The sequence below is a fragment of the Heterocephalus glaber genome, unplaced genomic scaffold, assembly GCF_053883595.1.
Source record: "Heterocephalus glaber isolate CG9 unplaced genomic scaffold, H.glaber_assembly_v1.0 deba00001463, whole genome shotgun sequence".
Classification (NCBI taxonomy): Eukaryota; Metazoa; Chordata; class Mammalia; order Rodentia; family Bathyergidae; genus Heterocephalus; species Heterocephalus glaber.
In genome coordinates this window covers 9928837-9950503 of record NW_028258310.1, presented here as the reverse complement: position 1 = coordinate 9950503, position 21667 = coordinate 9928837, and the positions used below count along the sequence as shown (strand labels likewise).

Here is a 21667-nt window from a genome sequence, read left to right as displayed (position 1 = left end):
TGTGGAGTGATGTCCCAGGTCTTGGGCAGGAGGACCAGCTTCCATCCCTCCATTGAGCCAGCCTGGTCACCTGCCACATCTTCATGCAGGATTTCCTCCTGTGTGCCCTAGAGGCTGTGGGCTGTGGAAGAAGATTTAGTGAGTTTCTGGGCCCACATACTGTGTGTGCGGCTTCCTCACTACTCTGAACTCCTGCAACCTCAGCTCCCGACCCTGGGAGAAGGGTGCTATGGGGGAGGGGGGCTCCTCCGGAGCAGGTCTTGGGGTGCCAACTCCTGCCCAGAGGAGAAGGGCTGTGTGCTGGTAAGGAGGGGGTCTCGGTGGCAGCCAGGGGGAAAGCAGATTCCCAGACACAGGGCTGCAGATCAAGAGAGAAGGGTCCCTTTTGTCTGGGTTGGGGAAGATGGGGACAGGCATTTCTATGTGACAGAGGCACAGGAGTGGGGTACAGGATAGGGCAGAGGAGAAAGGGGGAGGTAGGGTGCCATTTGGGGGGAAGGGCATAAAGTGAGGATGAAGTTTGTGGCCTCTGCAGAGAAGAGAACCATATTTTTGAAAAGGCTTTCATATGCTTTTGACATTTAAAAATTCATATTGCATGTTCGTTGTTGTTGTTGTTTTTTTGGTACCGAGACTCGGGTCCTTGCACTTACGCAGCAGGCGGAGAAACTGCTGAGCTAAATCCCCGGCCCTTGTTCATTGTTTTTTTTTTAAAAAAAAATTAACACCACAATTGAATGTTTAGAGAAAAATAAATTCCCCTCCTCCCTCCCCAATTCTCTGCCAAGAAGCTATCCCTGTGGAAAGCTCTTGCATATCCTTGGAGAGAGTTTCTAGGCTATATTGATTCCAAGTATCCACTACCTCCCCCCTTTTTTGAGCTGCTGGGGATCTAACACAGGGCCTTATACATGCTAAGGAGGTGCTTTATCACTAAGCTACACCCCAGCCTGCCCCTCCTTTTTTTTGTTTTTTGTACATGGGATTGAATTTGGGGCCTTGTGCTTGTGAGGCAGGCGGCGGAACCACTGAGCTAAATCCCTGGCCCCAGCCCCTCCTTTTTGTAAATGGTAGCATATTATACACACAATCGCATCCACTGGATGCTTTAGAGATTGTTTCTTAGCAGCACACTTAAGTCTATGCTATTGATTTTACTCTCATGAGCTGACCTGCTGTGCATGTTCTGCACTTCATTACCCCACCCCTACTGATGGACACTGACATTGTTTCTAACCTTTTGCTTCCACAAACCATCCTGCAATGAATATGTCTTTGAGCATATGATCTAATCCGTATGCTGGGTACCTTCCTGGGACTGGTACCGATGGTCAAAGTGTGTATGCATTTCACTCAGTAGATATCACCAGATTGTCATCTCCATGATCTGGTCAATTGCTCCCTTTGACAGGGAGTGGAAAAAGCAAATTACTGAATTGTGAGCCACACAATCTGAAAGTCTGGGATGGGATAGCGGGTCTTCAGATAAGCTCATACTGCATCCCTGTGAGCCCTCTCAAAGCCCCTATCTCTGGTGTTCCCATGGTGCTCTCTGGAGCTTGGGAGGCAGGGCCTAGTGGACAAACTTTTCTGCTGTGGAGCGAGCCTCCCATTCCCTCAGCCGCACAGGGACCTGAATCCCCAGGGTGGCTGCAAACAACCTAGTGGGGAGAGGACAGGCTGCCAGCAGCTGCAAGGGGCTGAGTTCAGCCAAAGCCCGCACAGAGGGAGGGTTGCCAAGAGTTTCTTCTTTTCATTTTTCCAAACCCTGCGCTTTGGGCTGGGGCACAGTGTCATCCTCATGTTTCCTATTACTCTACAAGGCTCCCATCAAAGCACCAGCCGCTCAGGCCCTTTGATGTCTGGGTGGGAGCCTGCTCTGCCCTGGGGAGATCCATCCCTGCTGAGGATGGAGGAGAGTGCAGCCTGAGATGTGGTCTCTAGGCCACTTCCACTCCAGCTGGGACCACAGGCTCCCAGAGGGGGTGTTGGGGCCCAGAAGGAAACACAGAGGCCCAGGGAGGGCAAGGGAGATGCCCTGCAGAATAGATTGGTGGGGGACTGCAGTTGCTTCGATCAACAGCCTGGCAGCTGTCATCACTCTGAATCTCTAGTCCCCACCTTGCTTCCTGGAGCTCCTCTGACACCGATACCTGTAGCTGAGGGAAGGAAGATGTGTGGGGTCCACAGTCCTGCCTAGCTGCAAATCCTGGCTCTGTCCCTTCTAACTCTAAACTTGACCTTGGTTAAGTTACTTCACACAGCTGAGCCTCAGCTTGCTCTTCTCTGAAACAGGACAATGGTGATCCTACTTTGGAGAGTCTCTGTCAGGGTGAAATAAAAAGATTTGTGGGAAATGCTCAGCAAGTGCCAGATGTGTGTGTCTCTGAAAGAATGGTAGTGCTGCTGATGCCGATGGTGATTAAAAGGAAGAGTGGAGAAGGGAAGGGGCTGGTGCAGAACAGCCTGCTAATCCACTTCCTCACCAGCCTCAGTCATGGTCTAAATTCCCTTTCCCAACCTCCCAGTTCTAAATCCAGGGTCCTCTTCTGAGTTTCAAGGCTGTATGGGGTGGGGGTGGGGCAGGATGAGGTAAAGGTGCAAGGCACAGAGCCCAAAGTCCTGCTAGGTGGGTGCGGGAGTTCCGAGGATGCGGCCCTGCAGCCCTGACTCCTGCAGGCAGCCAGAGTGGAAAGGAGCGCTGGGGGTGGTTTCTTGGCAAAGCTGAAAAGGTTTGGATTTGACTTGAAAACACATTGAGAAGTCCCTGGCGGCTGCCTCCTCAGAAACAGCCTTCTCTGAAGTTGAGCCGAGCTGGGGAGGCTGTTCTATGTAAAGGAGCACTGTGGACCTCAGTGATGGGGAATGCGCTGAAACCTCTCTCCGGAAGTGCGATGCACGCTGAGTCTCAGCATTTCTTGCAGGCTGCCCAGGGACCTGTGCACTAGGGACAAGGGACTGGCAAGCACAAAGGGACCTTTGAATCCGGAGGGCTGGGGGAAAAGCACCTTCTCAGAAAGCCTAAGTCTGGGTTTCAGGCTCCACCTCCCTGTTTTTTGTCATATCCGTGTTTAGCACTTGCTTACATAATATTTTTTCTTTTAATTGAGTCACTTTTAAAACTATGACTGCATTTCTTTCAAAAGGAATTTATATTGCTACTATAAATGGAACACTGTATTACTTCCCTTATTTAGTAACCATATAAGTAGGACACAATAATAGTGAAACAATGTTAAATTTTACCCAGTGCCTGAGATTCTGGCTCTCTCTGATAAAAAAGGAGATTTACAAAATGTAAGAGCCGTATTAAAGACAGGTTTGCACCGAACTAAGACTCTTCTCCTTCATTCCTTTCAGATAAAATAAAAGATGTTCAGTTAGATTTGAATGTCAGATCCACAGTGAATCATTTTTAATGTAAGTATACCCCAAATATTGCATAGACTGTACTTATGCTGAAAAAAATAACCTGTTGTTTATCTGAAATTCAAGTTGATGGGGCTTCCTGTGTTTTTATTTTTTAAATCTTGAAACTCTACCCTTGACATGTGAAAGAATGTTTTTAAAGGGTTAACTTTCTCACTGCTAAGAGGTTAGATGTTTCCATGTGGTGAAACATCTTGAGAAAGCCTATTATAATCCAAGGTGGAATTAGACTGACAACATCTACTACCTCTGGGGTCTGGAGGTGGGAAAGAATGTTCTAGCTGGGAAGAGTCTGAGAGGGTCCTTGGAGGAGAGGAGGCAGAGGACTCAGGCCTTGGTGGTTCTGAGCACCTTTCCCCCCCTACCCCATGGCCTAGGGGACAGACGCTGCTCAGGGATGGAGGCCTGACCCTGCTGTCAGGGGACAGAGGGCTTGTGTCTGCATGACTGGTTTATGAGCATGAGTGACGGTGTGTGTTTGCCTCAGTCACACCCTCTTGGGACAGAAAGGGCTTCTGAGGCCTCTCCTCTGACACCTCCCCGCCTCCCATGGCGGGAATCTCACCACCTATCGAGGCTTCTCTTTCCCTCACTGGGTGGGCAGCATGACTGTTGGAAAGCTCTTTCTCATACTGCAGAGTCTGCTTCTGTGTGGCCCCTGCAGACTGACGGCTGCCTTTGGAGCCCAGGATGGTCCTAAGCTTTGTCAGCTGTGCTGATGGCACTCTGGAGTCTGAACACACCCGGTTCTTCCAACTGTCCTCCTCAGGGCTTGGTTGAGGGGAGCCTGGCCTGGGGTGGCCCGCCTTGCGTGCTGTCTTTAGGCAGGCAGCAAGGAGAGGCTGGCTGGGGGTGGCCTGGGGGAGCTGAGGCCAGGGCATGGAGGGAAGTTCCTTTCCTGTGACAGTCTGCAGGGTGCAGGGGAGTCATGGAGCCCTGGGTTCTGCTAGCTGCTCTGTCCCCTAACTTGCTGTGTGATTTCATGGAAGTCTTTTTTCCCTGGGTCTTACTTACTGTGAACAGCTTGGCCTATCTCTACAGGTAAAAATGTGTGTGTGTGTTCTGGTTGCTGGATGCTGGCTGGAGCACTGTGACAGAAAGAGTTCTGAGGGACAGCAGGCAATGTGTGGCCAGGGAGTGGTGATCTGGGAGCCACGGAGAGGCCATTAGTGGTCATGAGGGGGCCGCTGGAGCCTGGCTCAGGAATGACAAAGCAAAACAAATGAGCTCATGAATGAAGTCGGATGTGGGACAGGGATGTCCCCGCTGGCAGAGTGGCCACTCTGCTCGGCGACGCTGACTTTGGCCTGTGTCTTGTCAGTCTGCAGACCCATTGAATGTGTGTCAGCACCCGCCCTGCCACCCAGACAGCCTGGGGAAAGAGGCACTCTGTGAGATCCTGCACAGGCCAAGACTCAGGACTTGAGGGTGGTGTGGAGGGCTACAGGCAGGCTGGGTGGGTGGGAGGTTGAGGATCTGGCTTCTCTCCCTGGGGAAAGTCTTTAGGGAACAAAAACATGGGTCAGAGCTGGGACTTGGTGGCCACACAAAGAAGCGTTCTCTCCATTCCTGCTTTTCAAGGCTGGACAAGGGGAGCCCAGACTCTGTGCATCTTGGGGTGGGGGGTCCACACTGAATCCTCACCTGAACAGTCCCTAAAGCCCCGCTGGTCTTTCCCAACTTTTGGATATGCTTTCCTGACAGAGGGCCAAACATATAGGACTTGCCATCTCTCCAGCTCTGTCCTTTGCCTCTGGTTCATTGCTATCTCATGGTGTGATCTGTGTCAAATGCCTCTCCTTCTCTGGGTCTCAGTTTCCCTAACTGTTTGAGGAAGAATTCAGATAAATAGCTCCTAAAGGCTCTTCCAGATCTCACATGTACAGGTTCCAAATTCTCCAGCAGCAGCATCATAAGCTCTTAGATTTACACAGCACTTTGTTATTTTTTTCTTTTTAATTGACATAATGATTATACATATTTATGGGGTACAACATGGTATTTCAGTGCACGTATACAATGTATCAGATCAGGGTAATTGGTATATCCATTGTCTCAGACATTTATCATTTGTTTGTGTTGGAAACATTCAAAATCCTCTCCACTAGCTACTTTGAAATATGCAGTTAGTTGTTGTCAGCCCCAGTTACCCTAATCCTACTAGCACTTCCCTATTGGTCTCTCGACAACTTGGGGAAGTGGGCACTATCCCACCAACTATCCCACCAACTTTTTCAGGTGGTGAAATTGGGACTGAGAGAGAGAAAGGTGATTTGAGTTCACAGCTGAGTCAAGACTCTTTTCCCTACATCCAGGCCTCTATTTGCAGCTCCAGAAGTCAGCAGGGGTCTCCGGGGGGGCGTGGTGCAGTGGAGGAGTTGGGGTCTGGCGAGGGTGCAGATGTGGGAGAAGAAGGGCATTGGTTGGAGCAGGCACATTGTCTCACCTACCTGTTTTCTGTGTAGAGCTCCATGTGGTATTTTGAGAAGAAAATAGTAATGTCTAAAAATGTTAGAAGCCCTATCTTGTCGTAGGACCTCTCGAGTAGGAGATGAGATGAACACTTCTGAGCAGCGCAAGTTCTGGGTTGGGTTCTGCTTTAAGGTAGCATTTTATGTGTCTCAGGGAAGTGAAGGAGACTTGCTTATTCTATTTTAATTGTATAACTGGGAGTTGAACCCAGTGCCTTCTCACTGAGTTCCATCCCCAGCACTTAGTGACAGGGTCTCTAAATTGCTAAGGTAGGACTCAAACTTGCAATCCTCCTACCTCAGTCTCCCAAAGGCTGAGATTATAGGTGTGCATCACTATGCCCAACGTGCACCTTTCAGGTGAGATATTTAGAGCTGGGTGTGGTGGTGCATGCCTGTAATTCCAGCTCTCTAGGAGGCTGAGGCACAAAGATCAAGATCACAAGTTCAAGCCCAGCTAGAACAATTTAATGATGTAGCAAGAACCTGCCTCAAAATAAAAAATAAAAAAGGGGCTGGAGATGTAGCTCAGTATAAGGTCCTGGATTCAATCCCTGCCTCACCCCCCCCCCCCCCCCACAATGAGAGACATTTAGCATGTGATGACATTTGGGTGGAAGTTGGAAACGTTCATAACATATAGAATCACCAAGTACAGAAATGTCAGCATCTCAAGGTGTAATGCCGGCAAGATCTTTAGAAACCATCCAATTCATCCCTCCCCGCCTCCCTATACTTCACTGAAGGGAAATTGAAGACCAGAGAGGGGAGGAAATTTGACCCAGTCACACAGAATGCTTGACAGAATCATGACTAGAATGTGAGTCTCCTGGCCTCCCTGATGGTTTTAGTACAGGCCACTTTCTGGGGAGGGAGTGCAGTGGGAGACAGGAGGTGGGGAAGGGGAAGAGGGGCTGGGCCTGGGGACAGGCAGACAGAGGTATGTGGGGCCCAGCTGCCTGCTGATAAGAGCCCCCCAGTGCCATTCCTAAGGGTTGTTTTATCAAGATGCGATTTTCCCACTGCAGAGCTATTTGCTTTCTTGTGCAGGCTGTGCTGGCCTTCATGATAAGGCGCCTAGACATGTTCACACTGAGGCGGCCAAAACATGAGGCAGGAGGCAAAAAATTCCCTTCTGAGTCTCCCCCCAGCCCAGCCCACTCCCCCCATTTCCTCTCATTCTCTCGAGTTCTCATGCCCCCACCCCCAGCTGGCTGGCCTCTTCCTGCCTGCCAGTAAGTTCCCCAAAGGAGCCAGGAAGGTATGTGGCCCAGGGGAGGTCAAAGGAGAGAGCCGTGGAGGGGCCTCCCCCAGAAAAAGAGGACCAGACCACAGGCTGCCCATGACCTCAAGAGGCAGGGAGGACATGGGGGGCACACTGCTTTTAGCTTTGCCCTGGAGCCCTCTCCCCCCACCCCACAATCTCTGCAAACAGATTGCAGAGAGCATTCTGGTTTGGGGTTTAAGCTGGAGGTGATTAAGGCCTCCCCCAGCCACAGATTCTCCACTTCCTAAACCCCCACTCCTGACCTCCTAATCCAGAGCTTGGTGACTTCTGAGGGAGAAGGCTATGCTGCCTGTTTTCATCTAAGAACTCCCAGATAGAAGAGATCTGGCCTGATAGGACATCACAGAGGTCCTGACCCAGCAGATCCACTGCTCATTGTGGGACTGGTCCCTTCTGCTCTCTAGTCTGCAGTTTCTCCCTCTGCCTACCAAGGGGGCTGGACTCAGATCCTGGCCTTTGAATTCCACCTCTGGTTTTTTCAGAAGATGATGTTCTTTCCCAGGCTTCCTGGGTACTTGGCACATTGACTGCATGGCCCCCATGTATGAGTGCCCCGCCCCTGCTCTGCTCAGGAAGCCCACCCCACCCTCCGCATCTGGATAGAATTTACCTCCCAAAGCAACTCAATTACCGGTGATCTGATCAGGACGGCTCATGTGTCAGAGGGGGCCCTGCTGGAGGTTGCATTGCCAGAGATGAGGTTCCTGCGCCTGGGATCTGCCCTCTCACAGCCCGGGGTGCCTTGCCAAGACCCCTGGGGAGATGGGGTCGGTGAGCAATGTCCTGCTCTGGCTCAGGCTCCCCACTCAAGGGCAGAGTCAGGGCATAGAGGCTGGAGGGTAAGGGGAGGCGGTGTGTGAATGTTATACCACTGACCCCACCAAGTGCCTGGCGAATGGCGTCTATGACAAGTGATGGCCCCATTTTCCCACCCTGAGCCTTGGCGAGGAGCCTGCATGGTCAGGCTGCCACAGTGAGGGTTTAGAGACCTACTGCTGTGTCTTAGTACACCTTCCGTGGAAAATCAAGATAAGCCCACTGTCTTCCTGTGACTTTTGCTAGGCTGGTGAGTGAGGGACACTTTGGGGTGGCCTCTAGCTTCAAGTCTCCCCAAACCCCTCTTATTGGGAGCTGTTTCTCAAGGACTGCTTTCCTGGACATTGGCCCTTTTGCTTGTCCCCACCCTTCATCCTCCAGACAGGAGGATCCCTGAGCCCAGGGTCTCTAGGTCCCAGGGAACTAGGCAGATCAGGTGTCTCATCAAACTTGGCATCAATATAATGAGCTCCTGGGAGAGACACCAGGTTGCCCAAGGAGGGTGAATTGGCTGAGATCAGAAACAGCTGGTTAAAGCCCTTATGCTCATCTTAGTGGGATCATGCCTGTGAATCCCCACTGCCCTCCAAATGACATGCCACACTCACAGTGTACATGCACACATGCACACTGACACACGCACTGCCTCCTTCCACCCAAAAAGCTAACCAGGACCAGGACCAGTGTTTAGCTCATCATATATTCACTAATGACAACTCAGAGGAAAGTACTGTGGTTAGCTCTGCTGCAGGGAGACAGGAAAACCAGAGGCTGAGCCTCATGCCCCCTGGGGTTCATGCTATCACAGACTAGAAAACGCAGACACCAGAGCCTGCCAGTGCAGCAGGCGAGCATGGGCTAGAGTCCACAGCCACGGTTGGATTCCAGCTCAGCTGCAAACAGGCTGGGCACTTTGGTGAGCAGTGTAGCTTCCTGCCCAGCTCCGAGTGGTAGTCAGTGGTGAGCAAATAATGTACACAGAACACTTACCATGGTACTGGCAGAGCCCGAGCACCACCAACAGCAGTAGTATTATTTTATGAAAAAACTGACTTCAGGACAATAGCCCCTTGCTCTGGAAAAGCTTCTTAATGCAGAAAACAGCCTGGAACTTACGGGAAACCCCCTTCTGGAAAGGCCTCTGAGCTTCAGCAGTAGCTTCACCACACCCATGCACCAAAGCTCCCGGCTTCCCTCCCAGCAGGCTGATGACAGGGGTAAAAGAGGTGCACAGGTGGCGGTGTGGGGCGGGGGTGGGTTGATGTGGGGAAGAAGTGGAAGGCTGAGATGGGGAGCCAGGTCACATGGTCTTGAATGCCCCCCAGTGCATCGGTTGGCCGGTACAATGGGAGCTGCTGTAGCTTCGAAGCTGGGGTGTCAGGATCAAAGGCTTCTTGAGGAAGCTGACTCTGGGGCCAGACGCAGTTACACTGAGGGGCACCCATGGGCCAGGAGACCAGTCAGGGCCTGTTGGAACCCAGACGAAATTTAATGCCAGGATCCATGCACAACATGAAACTCCAGACAGGGAAATCACCAGGTACTGGGCAAAGCCCCTCTCACATGTTTTTCATCATATGAGCTTCTTTATTCAGTGAGCCAGTGATCTCTGCTTTGAGGAGAAGCACCGTGTCCTTTGAGAGGGGACCTCTGCAGCTCACTAGAGGCAGGACAAGGGCTCCAGCTCCCACACCAGTGCCCCTTCTTCATGGAGGCTGTGGGGTGTTCTTCCTGGCAGGGTCAGGAAAGTGACCAGTATTAAACATAGTGGTAGATGGGCCTGTACAGTCTTGGACTCAGGGCCGGGGACCAGCCATGAGTAATCCATGGAGGGCCAGACACACCAGAGCTGGAGTCAGGAAGCCTGGCTGGAGGCCCAGCCATGTCACTCACTGCTGGTGTGACCTGAGGAAGCTCCAGCCCTCTCTGAGTCTCAGTGTCCCCAGTGGTGATGACCACGGTATTGACTGCAAAGTGTTTCTGCAAAAGGCCCCAGAGCAGAGGCCTGTGAAGGTGGAGGCTGAGGTTTCTGGACTGGGAGCACGGGGAGTAACTCTTGCAGCACCACTGCTCGGATCAAGCTTGGCTGGGTAGGGAGTCCAATGGCATTGTCACAATGGGCTGTTAGTCATTACTATGGGCACCTCCTAAGTTTCAGGTGCTGTGCTACTTGACTAAATGCATGACGGGACAGTTGGTGACAAGGGCCTGGTTCTAACAGGAGTGGCCAACTGAGGCTACCTCTGCAGGATGACCAGACATGCTGGGGACACTGTGAAGACCAGGAGGAAGGGACCCTGGCCAGAGGGAGCTGGAGCCCAGCTTAGAAGTAAAGACAGACTGGAGCACAGCCTCGGAAGACCTGGGTTCAATTTTCTGCCCTCAAGTCATCTTGCTATGTGACTGGGAAGGCTCTGTTTTCTTCCTGGAGGACAGATGGAGGGCATCCAAGGACTGGGAGTGGGGCTGTCAGAGAGGCAGGCTCTCACACCTGAGGCCTCCAGGCCTGTCGGGATCTGCCAGTCTGAAGGGGATTTCCTGGGGCCGGCCCAGTTCTCAGCCCTCTGACGTCATCCTTGGATGGGCGCCCAGAGCACAGCTCTAGTGGGAAAGCAGGCAGGCACATTCGCAGCCCACTTGTCGTCCATCCCTCAGGGTGGCTGGGGTCTCCCTACTCTTACCTTCCAGGTGAGGACGTGGGGTGTCCATACTGTTGAAAGAAGAAGCACTGCCCCCCCACCCAAGATCCTGATTTGTCTGCTGTGTGACCTCAGGCAAGTCCCTGCCCCTTTCCGGGCCTTGGCCCCTGTTTCAGCAGTGAGGAGGGCAGATTACCAAGCCCTTTTGGAACTCTGGCATGCTGGGATCCGAATGGGGCTGGGGCTCCTGGGAAAGGAATCAAGCTGGAAGGTTGGGTCCCAGGGGCTTGCTTCCCACACAGAGCAGAAGGGATGGGGGCATGGTGGGGGGAGTCGTGTAGAAGAAAAGGAGCCCCAGGCCTCCAGGTGGCTCCAAGAGGGGCAAGGCTGGCCTGAGGTTTTGGAAACATATTTATTTTTAAGTGTCCTGTGTCACTGGGGGCTTTTTCTTCGGGGTTTGAAATGCTCCAGAAGTCGGCACTCTGCATGTGTGTGTTTGCTGAGCAGAATATGGGCTGTATTTATTCATCCTTTAGCCTGAGCCCTTAAAAATATAGACGGCTAATGTCTTCAGTATGTATGAAATATCCCATATGCTCGGAAACAAAAGGGGCTCTGTTATTAAAGTTTCATTTCCACACGCCCCCTTCCCTCCTCCCCCGCCCCTGACACCCTGCCCTCCTTCCATCCCATTCAGCCTTCTGGAGACAGAGCTCGAGGGAGGAGACTGGCGGGCAGCTGGGCAGCTGGGCAGCTGTGGACGGAGGCCGGGCACAACACAACCAGACTCTGCGAGAGTTGGTGCCAAGTCCAGCTCCAGGTGAGGGGATGAGCAAGAGGAGGACGGTAGGGCCTACCAGGGAGAATGGGCAGTGGGGAATGGGCAGAGGTGGCCCTTCTGTGCGCTCCTAGGGGGCTGGGGCCCTGGCAGAGCCCCGCTGTCTGGGATGGAGATGCCCGCTCTGCTGCTAACTGAAACCACATGTGTCTCCCAGGCAGCAGGACAAGGATGCCGCCAAGCCTGGGGCTCGGGACAGGGAGGAAAGATGCGGGCTGGCCCACTGTGTGCCCGGGGGTGAGGCACTGTGAAGAGGCTCCGGGTCGTGAGCGTCTGTACCAGTGAGTGTGTCAGAGTGTGAGTGAAAGTCTGAGTGCTGTGAGTGTGTGCTCGTGCGTGTGCCCATCTGCAGTGTGGGGGAGCGTCCCTTCTCCCAGGGCTGATGTGGCCTCTCTGTCACCATGAGCTCAGTAGCCTGTTGGCTGCCACTGGGTGAGGAGAAACCTGCCGGGTGGGACAGGTCATTGTCTTCTCCACCCATCCTGCCTTCCTCCCTGCCTTCCTCCCGCTCCGGCCAGGTTCAGTCTTCTCTCACCTGAGGAACCTATACCCACTTCCCAGAGGGTAAAGGAGAGCAGCAGGGCAAGGGGTAGTAACAAACGCTTCTCCCATGTCTGTTCCCTCAGCAGTCTCCTCCCCATCAGGAGCTGGCATCCTGGGAGGTGAGAAAATCAAGCCTGAGCAAGGGGACACCTTGGGAGACCACGGTGGGGCTGTCCAGACCCATCCATGGCTCAGAGGACCCCTGGGATGAGTGCTTAGCCTGGGGGACAGGCTGGAGGCTCCCCTGTCAGGTTCTGTGACAAACAGGGTCACTCCTGAGGGTCTAGGTGACCTGAGTCTGAGGACATTTCTCCCTAAAGAATGAGCTTTGCTGAGAGAAAGGTGTGGGCTCTAGGGGGGCCCTGGCACTGCCTTTCTGTGGCTGTTGGGCTGGCTTCTCCCACTTCCAGGCCTCAGTTTCCTTATCCCTAGGGTGACCGGATTGGCCCTGAGTAGTGTTCCAAAACCTGAAGTACATGCCTCTGGCAGCTCCTGCCACAGGGCCCTGTAGGCTACTAGTTTTCACTTCAGCAAGAATTGTGTTTTATTTTTACCTACATTAGGGAAAAAATACATAAATAGCATATCAAACCAGAGAGTAGATTGAAGTAAAAATATACTCTACTCAAATAAAAATTGGGACCAATAGAAGATCCCTTGGGTCCTGTGCATTTTGGCAGTGGGCTCTCTTTATGGCTCTACTATTTCTTTCTTTTTTTTTTTTTTGGTACCGGGGATCAAACTCAGGACCTTGTGCTTTCGAGGCAGGCGGTGGAACCACTGGGCTAAAACCCCAGCCCTGCTTCTACCATTTCAAATGCTCTTTGAAATGTTGGTTCTGGCTGTCTAGGGCCAGAAGATGTGACCTGCTATGCAGACTGTCTCTTGGCCTCCACAAATCAGCAGTCCTATAATTCTGTGATTACAGATTAAAGAGCCCCGTTGCCACTTGTGAGTGTGTGGTGTATGCTGTGTGTGAAGGGGCAGAGGATGGGATGGGCAGAGCTGGAGAAAAGATCAGCCCATCCCAGGTGGGGGTTGGGAGCTCAAGGTCAAAGGCAGGGAGTTGGGAAAGAGGTGTGCCACGAGTGACATTCATTTTCAAGTGCTTTGTCTGGTCTCAGCCTCACTTTGAATTGCTGGGGTGAGCAGGAAGTTGAGAGGCCACCCTGCCATTCAGCCCTGGCGCCCAGACCACTTGGCTGTGATTTATCTGTCAGGCCAGGACTGGCCCTAGGTGGGCATACTGGGAGGGTGCAGGGGCTGTGGGGCCCCTTAGCAGAGCACCCCAGTCACCTCTCCAGGCTGAGTTTGAGTTCTCTGCTGCTGTTACTACCCAGGTGGCCATTGCTGACATGTGACTTCGTTGGCGATTTGACTCATCACCAGCTCTTAGGGGAGCTCTGCTCTGTTCTGTTATAGGAAATGCAACTTCAGGGACTGTGTTTTCCTTGGCTGAAATGGACAGAGGGTACCAAATTTTGGCTCAAAGATGTGGGCAGCATCTTTGGGTGTGAATAAATTCATTATCCACTTCTTTCCTCCCAGGGAAGCAGCGAGTGCAGAATAAGGGGCCCAGAGCTGGATTTATCTGGACCTTTCCATTATCATGCTATGTGACCCTAGTCAAGCTCCTCACCCTCTCTGGCCCTTCTCTCCAGGAGTCATGTCTTTGCTGAGACTGAAATGATTCTCTAACTCTGCCCTAATGTGGAGCAACAGCCTGCTTCTAGGGATTCTTGTTCCTCTTGAATAGTACCTTTTCAGAAGGAAGAATGTTATGAGTTTGGGGTTGGGCTCCTTGAAGCAGAGAAGATCCAGATGTAGTCACCTATACTCTGTAGTCCAGGTTCCTTTCAGATCCTGGCCAGCTGCCTCAGACCTGAGGAAGCAGCTAGCTGGGGTCAGGGGCACAGTCCCTGCCTGCAGAGCTTAAGACAGCCAACCAGCCTTCGGTGGCCTCGTGAGTCCTGTTGAACCACTACCAGCTACACCCAAGGCCAAGGACAAACATCTCTGCTTCATGATGCCCTGAGCCGCTGCTTGGGAACTGTCAGAGAGCTCTGCCTGCCTGGGGAGTGGGAAGAGGCCCTGCTCACCTGGAAGAGCAGCTCCTGTCCTAAGAAAATTTCTCCTAGAAAATGAAACTCTTCATTTTACCACTGTCAGCTTAGGTAAGTCCACCTTGGTGGGCTAACAATGGGGTTCAGATGGAGGCAGAGGATTCAGGTCTCACTAGCTTACCCCACCCCACAAGTGATGTCCATTTGTCCAAATTTTGGCTCAAAGATGTGGACAGCATCTTTGAGTGGGTATGCATTCATACCTCCAGCCCCTTGAGGAGGCAGCAGGTACCGGGTTAGTGTCTGAGACACTTCCTTTGATTTCACTGAGATTTCTTTTTCCTGGGTTTAGTAAAGGCAGTTTGGAAGTGGCAACCAAGAGGTTTACCTGTAGAGTCACATCCATGTCTGCTGGTGACAGTTTCAACTTCAGGCAAGGGAAAGCTGAGGTTTGCTGTGGGCTTAAAGAAAAACTCAAGCAGAATGGAATCGGGGAAATGAGCAGAGTGTTGGCCAGGTCTCTGCTTGTCTTGGAGCTCTACTTTCCTGACCTGGAACATGGGTTGTCGCGAAGACTCCCAAGGTGACAGCTGCCGCTGGTGCTGGGTACACAGTGGTACCAGGCACACCAACAACTCCGATGACTGAAGGACAGGGTATTGTCAGAGGGGAGAACAAGACACCAGGAGCTGTGCCCTGTGATAAGGGAAGGACAACAAAACTTTCCCTGTCCCTGCCCTGCCCTCACTGGCTCTGCGACCTCAGGGGGGCGGACCCTGAAATCTCCCGAGTCTCTGTTTTCTTTTCTGAATGACTGAGGCATGGTGGCACCTACCTCACAGGCTGGCTGTGGAGACCAGGTGAGCAGCCTAGGCTCCCGGCGCACACTACATGCTCAGTGAGTAGCTCACTAAATGAATGGGAGCCCTGGAGGCCTTGGCCCCTCAAACTGATCCCCTCTGAGAGTCCTTCTAGTCTCCTGTTGGGGCTACAGCTGTTGTAAATGGTAAGGTCAGTGACTGGGGCTGTGGGAAGCCTGGCAGGGCCTTCCCTGGGCCGGCCTCCAGTCTTGTCACGAGCAGTCCCCAGACCACCTCTTGGAACCTTCTGCTGTAGAGTGGTGAGGGTCACAATGGTGCTCTTCATTATTGTTGACAGCAGAATAGAGGGATGGTTCCATACCTGAAAGATAGTAAGAGAAACCAGGAAACTCAGGAAACTGATGCTCTGAGAGGGAGGGCTCGTGTGGTCAGGGACTGCAGAGGTGGAGGGGAAGGTTGGAAATCTTGGGGAGGCGGGAAGCCTTCCAGGGAGAGAAGGAGGTGCCCGGGTTCCAGTGGAGCAGGAATGGGTTAAAGGGACCAGGAAGGAGAGGAAGAGTACAGTCAGGGGCCAGGGCTGCAGCTCCAAGCTCAGGCGTTTGTCGGCAGAGCCTCCTCCAAGCTCTGCGGATGGATGCCACACCCCAACCACGAGGACTTGTAACATACATGCACCCACACAGATGCACATGGAGATACACAGACACACACTCTGAGACACAAACATATACAGACTGCAAAGACACAAACAGCTACAGCCAGGCACACAGACACACAAACATACGCAGCAACATGTGTGGATGTACACCCAGAGACACACATCCATATCCAGGTACACACACAGCACACATATACACAGTCATATAGTCACAGAGAATCACAGTTACACAGATATATGCACAGATACTACACATACACATACACAGGGAGGCAGAGATACACAGATACTACAGACACAGTACATATACATACACACAGGCACACACAGATGCACATACAGACAAACTCACACAGGCAGACACACACACTTACACACAATGCACACATGCCTGTAAGGACCCATATACAGACAGCCATACACACACACAGACACTTAGCAGGGTGGCTGCAACCTGGAGGGCAGATGCGGGAGTGGGGATCTGTGGCTCCTTCCCACTCACGCTCCTGCCTCACCTTGGCCCAGCTTCTCCCTGCAGGAGCAGAGCACCGACCCTGCATGGAGCTCCTCCCACTTGCCAGGCTGGGTTCTCAGCTCTCATCTTGTACTAACTGAATCTCACAGCCCCCTGTGAGATGGGCACTGTAATCGGCCCTGACTTGCAGATGGAGAAACTGAGGCTCAGAGAGTAAAAGTCAACTGCCCAAGGGTACACAGTTTGTTTCACAGCTACTCCACAGCCGGTCGCTGGAGTGCAGAGCCCTTAGGGACAAGGTTCCTGCTCTCACCCCTCCATGGCCATGACCTGAGAAGCAACAGGGGTTTCTCTTTCTCGGGGTGGGGGGCTGCCCACGGTCACAAAGTGAAGGAGTGAGCAGGGCTGCGAGGCTCAGTGCTGAGCAGAGGCCTAGCACAGGGAGGCCGGCCTGTCAGACCTGCACAGAGAAGCTCGGCACCTTGGCCTCCTCCCTCAGTGTCTTCGGTGGCCTGCCTTCCTCCACTGCCTCCAGACCCTGAGACTGCACCTCTACCCCACCTTTCCCATCCTGCCTTCTTCTCTCCACCAGCCCGGCCTCAACAACGGTGTCCTGAGCTGCCTTCATGGTAGATTTGGGCAGCTGTTGACAAAACGTATTTCTCTTCCATTATTTTAGTTTGGCCTGCGTGTGTGGTGGAGGAGGGGGTTATTTTCTTCTTTTGTTAGGTTTGAGCCTTGGCTTCTCTCATACTAAGCCCTTGCCAGCAGGGGGCCAAACTAACTAAAATATTTATCAGGTCCTCCAAATGCACAGGTATAGAATGTGGGAGATGTGGCATAAAACTAGCCCTTGTACAGTGAGGTCTTTATGGAGCATGAGCATAATCAGATCCAGCAGGGATGTAGCTGTTGAAAGAAAAACAAACAGACCAAAACAAATCCAGTGTTAGGCTGCATTGATAAATGTAGAACGCCCCCAAATGAAGGAGATGATGGTCTTTCCATGCTGTCTAGGTCTGGTTTTCCTGGAATGCTGTGTTCCATTCACTTCTGAGAAACTGACAGAGTGGGCCAAGAGCAAGGCTGGGAATGGGCCTGAGAATTCTTTCTGGTGTGGAACTGGTGAAGGTCCCAACGTCAAGCTGAAAGGAGGGGATAGAAGAGAGGGGCAGCTTGTTGTGTCTATCCTCAGAGAGGAGGTAGGCCAGCAGCAGTGATGGGGGGAGGAGCTCTTAAGGGGGAAAGGTCATCTCTGTAGAAAAAGGCTTTGAAAGCTGGAATGAAGGAGCCACCTCTGAAGAAAGTGAGTCCCCAGTATCACAGACATGGGCTGGTGCCCGAGGAAGGGATGCCAAACCAGCCAGACCCTTCTGCTCCCTTCTAGTCCCAACATTTGAGTGCTGTGCGTCAGTGGCTCCTGGCTTTTTCCATTCTGGCGCTGAAGATGACAGTCCCTGGGGGAGACCCGGCCACATCCTGCCAGCTCTGGTCTCTGCACTCTGCACAGCCTCTCCCCCGCTGCACCCTTCCTCTGCCAGGACCAAGGCACAGTGTCTTAGATGGGGAGACCCACGGACTTGCCAGAGTTTGAGGCAGACCTTGGTGAGTCCCTCACCCAACCCCTTTAATTATGGAGAGGTCCAGTAAACTGAGCAAATGAGGAAGGCTTGCTCAAAGCTGGTGGGCTCCTAGCAGGTGGCAGATTGTGATTTTAGCCTGGACTCAGTCTCCAGTCCTGGGCTTCATCTCACCAGCCTGCTGGTGGACTGAACATTTGATTCCCCCTTCAAGGGACTGCCAAGAACAATCAGCCTGGTCTTTTCCGGAAAATACCTCTCAGAGTTCCTTGTTCAAGACCTGGTCATGTGCACTTATTGAGGAACCACTAGATGCCAGGCATTCAAGTGGCTAAGGACACAATGACTGCCGTACTAGAGGAGGGAGTAACAGTCTCCTCCTGCCTTGTCACCTTCAGAGCACTTGTCATTTTCTGAAATTGCCTGACATATTCATTCATCTATGATCTTGTAGCTTTCCACACCCTGCCCATACTCCCAAGCCCCAAAGAGTCCTTTGTCCCCACTGGACTCCCAGCTACCAGAGGAGCCCCAGTGTTCTAAATTTACTGGTGGAATGAATGAATGGGGAGGCAAACTGCCAACCCCGAGGAGCTGGAATAGCCACCAGTCCTTTCTGAGCCTATCCTTGTGCCGGGTGGTGTCAAGTGCTTCTCCTTCACCACCTCACTTCACCCCACACCATGTTGGGGAGTGCACTCCTTGGCCTCATTTTACAAAGCGCAAGTTGAGGCAAAGAAGCGGTGAAGTAGCTCCTCTCAGCTCTTGTCACCTGTTGCCTTGTAGTATAGCTGCTCCAGCCCCTGCTTCGTGCCACACAGTCTCCACTAGATTCACTCCAGCAGGAGCCACATCGCCTTCCCTCTGCCCTCCCCACAGTGTCCTGCAGAACCCTGGCTCCATGGCAGTTATGTTTCCTACATTCTGTTGGACTGCATGAAGCTGGGGTAGGGAGGAGAATGCATGGAGGGTAGAGGATAATTCATGCAGAACACCCAGGAAGGGGCAAATGCTAGCATTACCTAGGATGCCATCTTCAAGACCATGTCATTCAATGCCTCCCTCACATGCATGCCGTATTTGGGCTCTCTTGAGAGAAGCCTGTTGAGTTTACTATTATCCTCCTGTTCTTCACTGGTGATGGGGAGCTCAGTACCTACTGAGGCATGTGATAATTTAAGAAAATCACTTAGCACAGTACCAAAAGATCTTGGGGGTAGCTGACCTTTTTTGAATGTCTTCTCTGTGCCAGGGATGGTAAGCCTGCACCACAGCCATGAGAAGCATGAACCCTTATTTTCCTGGCTTTGTAGATGAGGAAACTGAGGAATAGCGAGTTATATAAGTTGCCCGAAGTCCCTCAGCTGGTAGTGGCAGAATGCAGAATACATTTCGAAGCCCAGGGTGTGGCATTTGAGAGTAACCCCTCTTGACCACTGTGCTGGTGCTGTCTATGGAAATGTAATGTCAGGACATATGTAATTTAAATTTCCTAGCAGCCACACTAAAAAGGTAAAAAGAAACAGATGGAAAAATGAAATCAACAAAATAAATTTTAAAATAATGCATGTATTTAAAAACCAAATAGCAGGCTGGGGATTTAGCTCAGTGGTTCTGGCACCTGCCTCGCAAGTGCAAGGACCTGAGTTTGAGCCCTGGTACCAAAAAACCACAAACAAATAGCATCATTTTAACATGTAATAAATGTCTGAAAAAAGTTATTCATGAGGTTTTTGACATTCTTTTTTTGCTGCCCAGTCTTGGAGATATGGTGTGTATTCTTTATTTATAGCATGTCTCAATTCTGCCTGTCCACATTTCAAGTGCTCAGCAGCACACGTGGCTAGTGACAACCCTGTCCTACACTACACTCCCTTTCAAGGTGCTTACTATGGACTTCCCTAGTACACAGGAAGAAGCCAATAAATGTCAGTCACTAATACCATTATTCTTATCACTAGATGTTGGTCCAGGGAGAAGCTGGGCTGAGGTTCCAAGCCCTTGGCATATACCATGCCCCGATGTCACTATTCTTAATTCTCCCAGCCAGGAGCTTGGCATCTCCCAGGCTGGGCCAACTCTGTGAACCTTTGGCTTGTGGGTTGAGAAGAGTCAGCTTGACTCTCCAGGAGGGGAGGGAGGCCCATGGAGAGCCCATCTCGCTGGCTGGCCAGCTAGGTAGCACACGGAGCATGGCCTCTGTGGGGGTCTGTAGACTTGTGGACTCTCTGTCCCTGAGTATGTGGGCAGCCAGGGCCATGCCTACAAGGGAGGGGGCAAAGGCCTCACATTCCCAGGCTTCTGCATGCTTTCAGCTGCCTAGGCCTTTAAACAGGAAAACCCAACAAAATTCATCATCTTTTTTTGGTGATTGATCCTAGGGCCTCACACATGCTAGGCAAGTGCTACTCTACCACCGAGCTACATCCCCAGCACTTTCTATTTTTAACTTTGAGATAGGGTCTAAGTTACAGGCTGGCCTCAAACTTTCAAACCTCCTGCCTCAGCCTCCTAAGTAACTGGGATTGTAGGCTCGAACCACCAGAGTCCAGTTTACCCACCACTCCTTTTTTTTTTTTCCAGTGGTGGCAAAGTTTCATATTTATTAAAGGTAGGGAAAAAACCAGAAGGGTAGGGGAAGAACGGGCTCTGCAGAGTGAGTTTGGGGCAAATAAGAAGGGAAGAAAACCCAAAAATAAACATGTGCACTAAAGCCTAGGGTGGGGTATTGTGAAGGGGCACTACAGTCTCACCCACCATTCTTAATACAATTTCTTTTATGAAACTCCATGAATTAATAAGCAGATTAGGATAAGGAGTCTGCACTGTCCTCTTCCCTCTACAGTTTGGGGGGAGCTAATAAATGCCTGCTGAGACCAGTGGTTCCCACCCCATCTGCTCATAGGAATCACTGGGAAGCATTAGAGATGCTGTTGCCTGCATCTTCCCCCAGAGGTTGTGATTTATGTTATCTGAAGGAGGTGCGGTTTCTGGAGCATGTGCTAAATCCTTGGGCGAGTCGAATGTGAGTACACGTTTGGGAACCGTGAGCTCACTTTTGGGGTACATGCTTGGGCAGCCCCCATAGCAGCTGTGCTGCAGGTGTGGCCAGGGTCCCCACTCCAGGGGGAAATGGAGGCTTACTGAGGTGCACGAACTGGCCTGGGTCAGCTAGCCAGGACATGGTGTGGTAGGTGTTCACTGGCCATGCTTTCTCCCAGCGCTGTGCTGATAAATGTGTAATAACTGGCTCTCTAGGGGGAGACAGAAATCTGCCCATTTCCATGGTCTAACTGCTTCTGCCAAAGCCTATTTTTGAGCTACCGACTGACATCCTGGATCAGAATGGGAATAAATGTGTATTTTTGGCTGTGGAGTCAGTATGGCCAGTTTCTACCCAGAGCCGACCATTGTTCATGATGGCAGGGAAAGAGGGTTAGGATTTCTCTGAATCTTTAGACCCAGAACCTTTTATCTAATAAAATATATACCTCCAAAACATATAACAGATAAAATTCAGTGTGTCATTAGCATAAGTTTCTTTTATATATAAGCTTAAACCATACTATTATGCTCTTGTACACAGTAGGCTACTCTCGTTTGAGCCCTTGGGGCAGGGGGACGGTAAGCCTATTGCTGTAGGCCTGCCCCTGATGTTCCCTGACCTAATGGCCCTGACCAAATGCCTCCCCATCTGGGCTTCCATTCTCTTGTGTGTCTCAGAGGAGACCAGACTGTGTGTAGGACCCCTGGGTGTAGTTTTCCAGGCCAGACTTGGACCTGCCACCCCACCCGAACCCAGCCAGGCAAGTCTCATATTTATAGCCGTGACTTCAGTCTTTCCAGTTCTGCCAAAGCTGGTTCCCAGGCCCACATATTTATAAACCCAGCAGGGCAGAAATAGATGTGACATGGAGGGGGCTTAGCTGATTTTGTGAGCAGGCTGCATTCAGTGAGTCCATTTGGAAGACGCTTGAGTCCCCCAGAGATCACAGCAATTCAGAGCTGGACTGGGGCATTGGGACTCAGCCCTGTGACAGTGCACT

General features: G+C 51.8%; 1 protein-coding gene and 1 long non-coding RNA gene across 7 annotated transcripts in view; one reads left to right on the top strand and one right to left on the bottom strand.

Moving 5' to 3' along the window:
* Positions 1-9546: 9546 nt before the first annotated feature.
* Positions 9547-14661, bottom strand: LOC110351108 (uncharacterized). Of its 2 annotated transcripts, none has more exons than XR_002398171.2 (3): positions 14476-14661; positions 12017-12136; positions 9547-9735 (listed from the first exon to the last, which is right to left on the bottom strand). It is a non-coding gene; the product is annotated as an uncharacterized LOC110351108 (long non-coding RNA). The 2 variants fall into 2 exon arrangements; XR_002398172.2 differs by lacking the exon at positions 9547-9735 and adding an exon at positions 11005-11187.
* Synpo (synaptopodin) overlaps positions 10598-21667 on the top strand; it is a 53183-nt gene continuing 42113 nt past the window's right edge. The window contains exons 1-4 of one of the 5 annotated variants that reach the window (XM_087180573.1): positions 10598-10778; positions 11341-11463; positions 11639-11762; positions 13573-14198. The gene's annotated coding sequence lies outside the window, so the exon portion shown is untranslated. Of the gene's footprint in view, positions 10779-10835; positions 10915-11340; positions 11464-11638; positions 11763-13572; positions 14199-15495; positions 17647-21667 lie in introns of those variants that run through there. The other 4 variants (XM_087180575.1, XM_013075739.3, XM_087180572.1 and 1 more) reach the window with 4 other exon arrangements.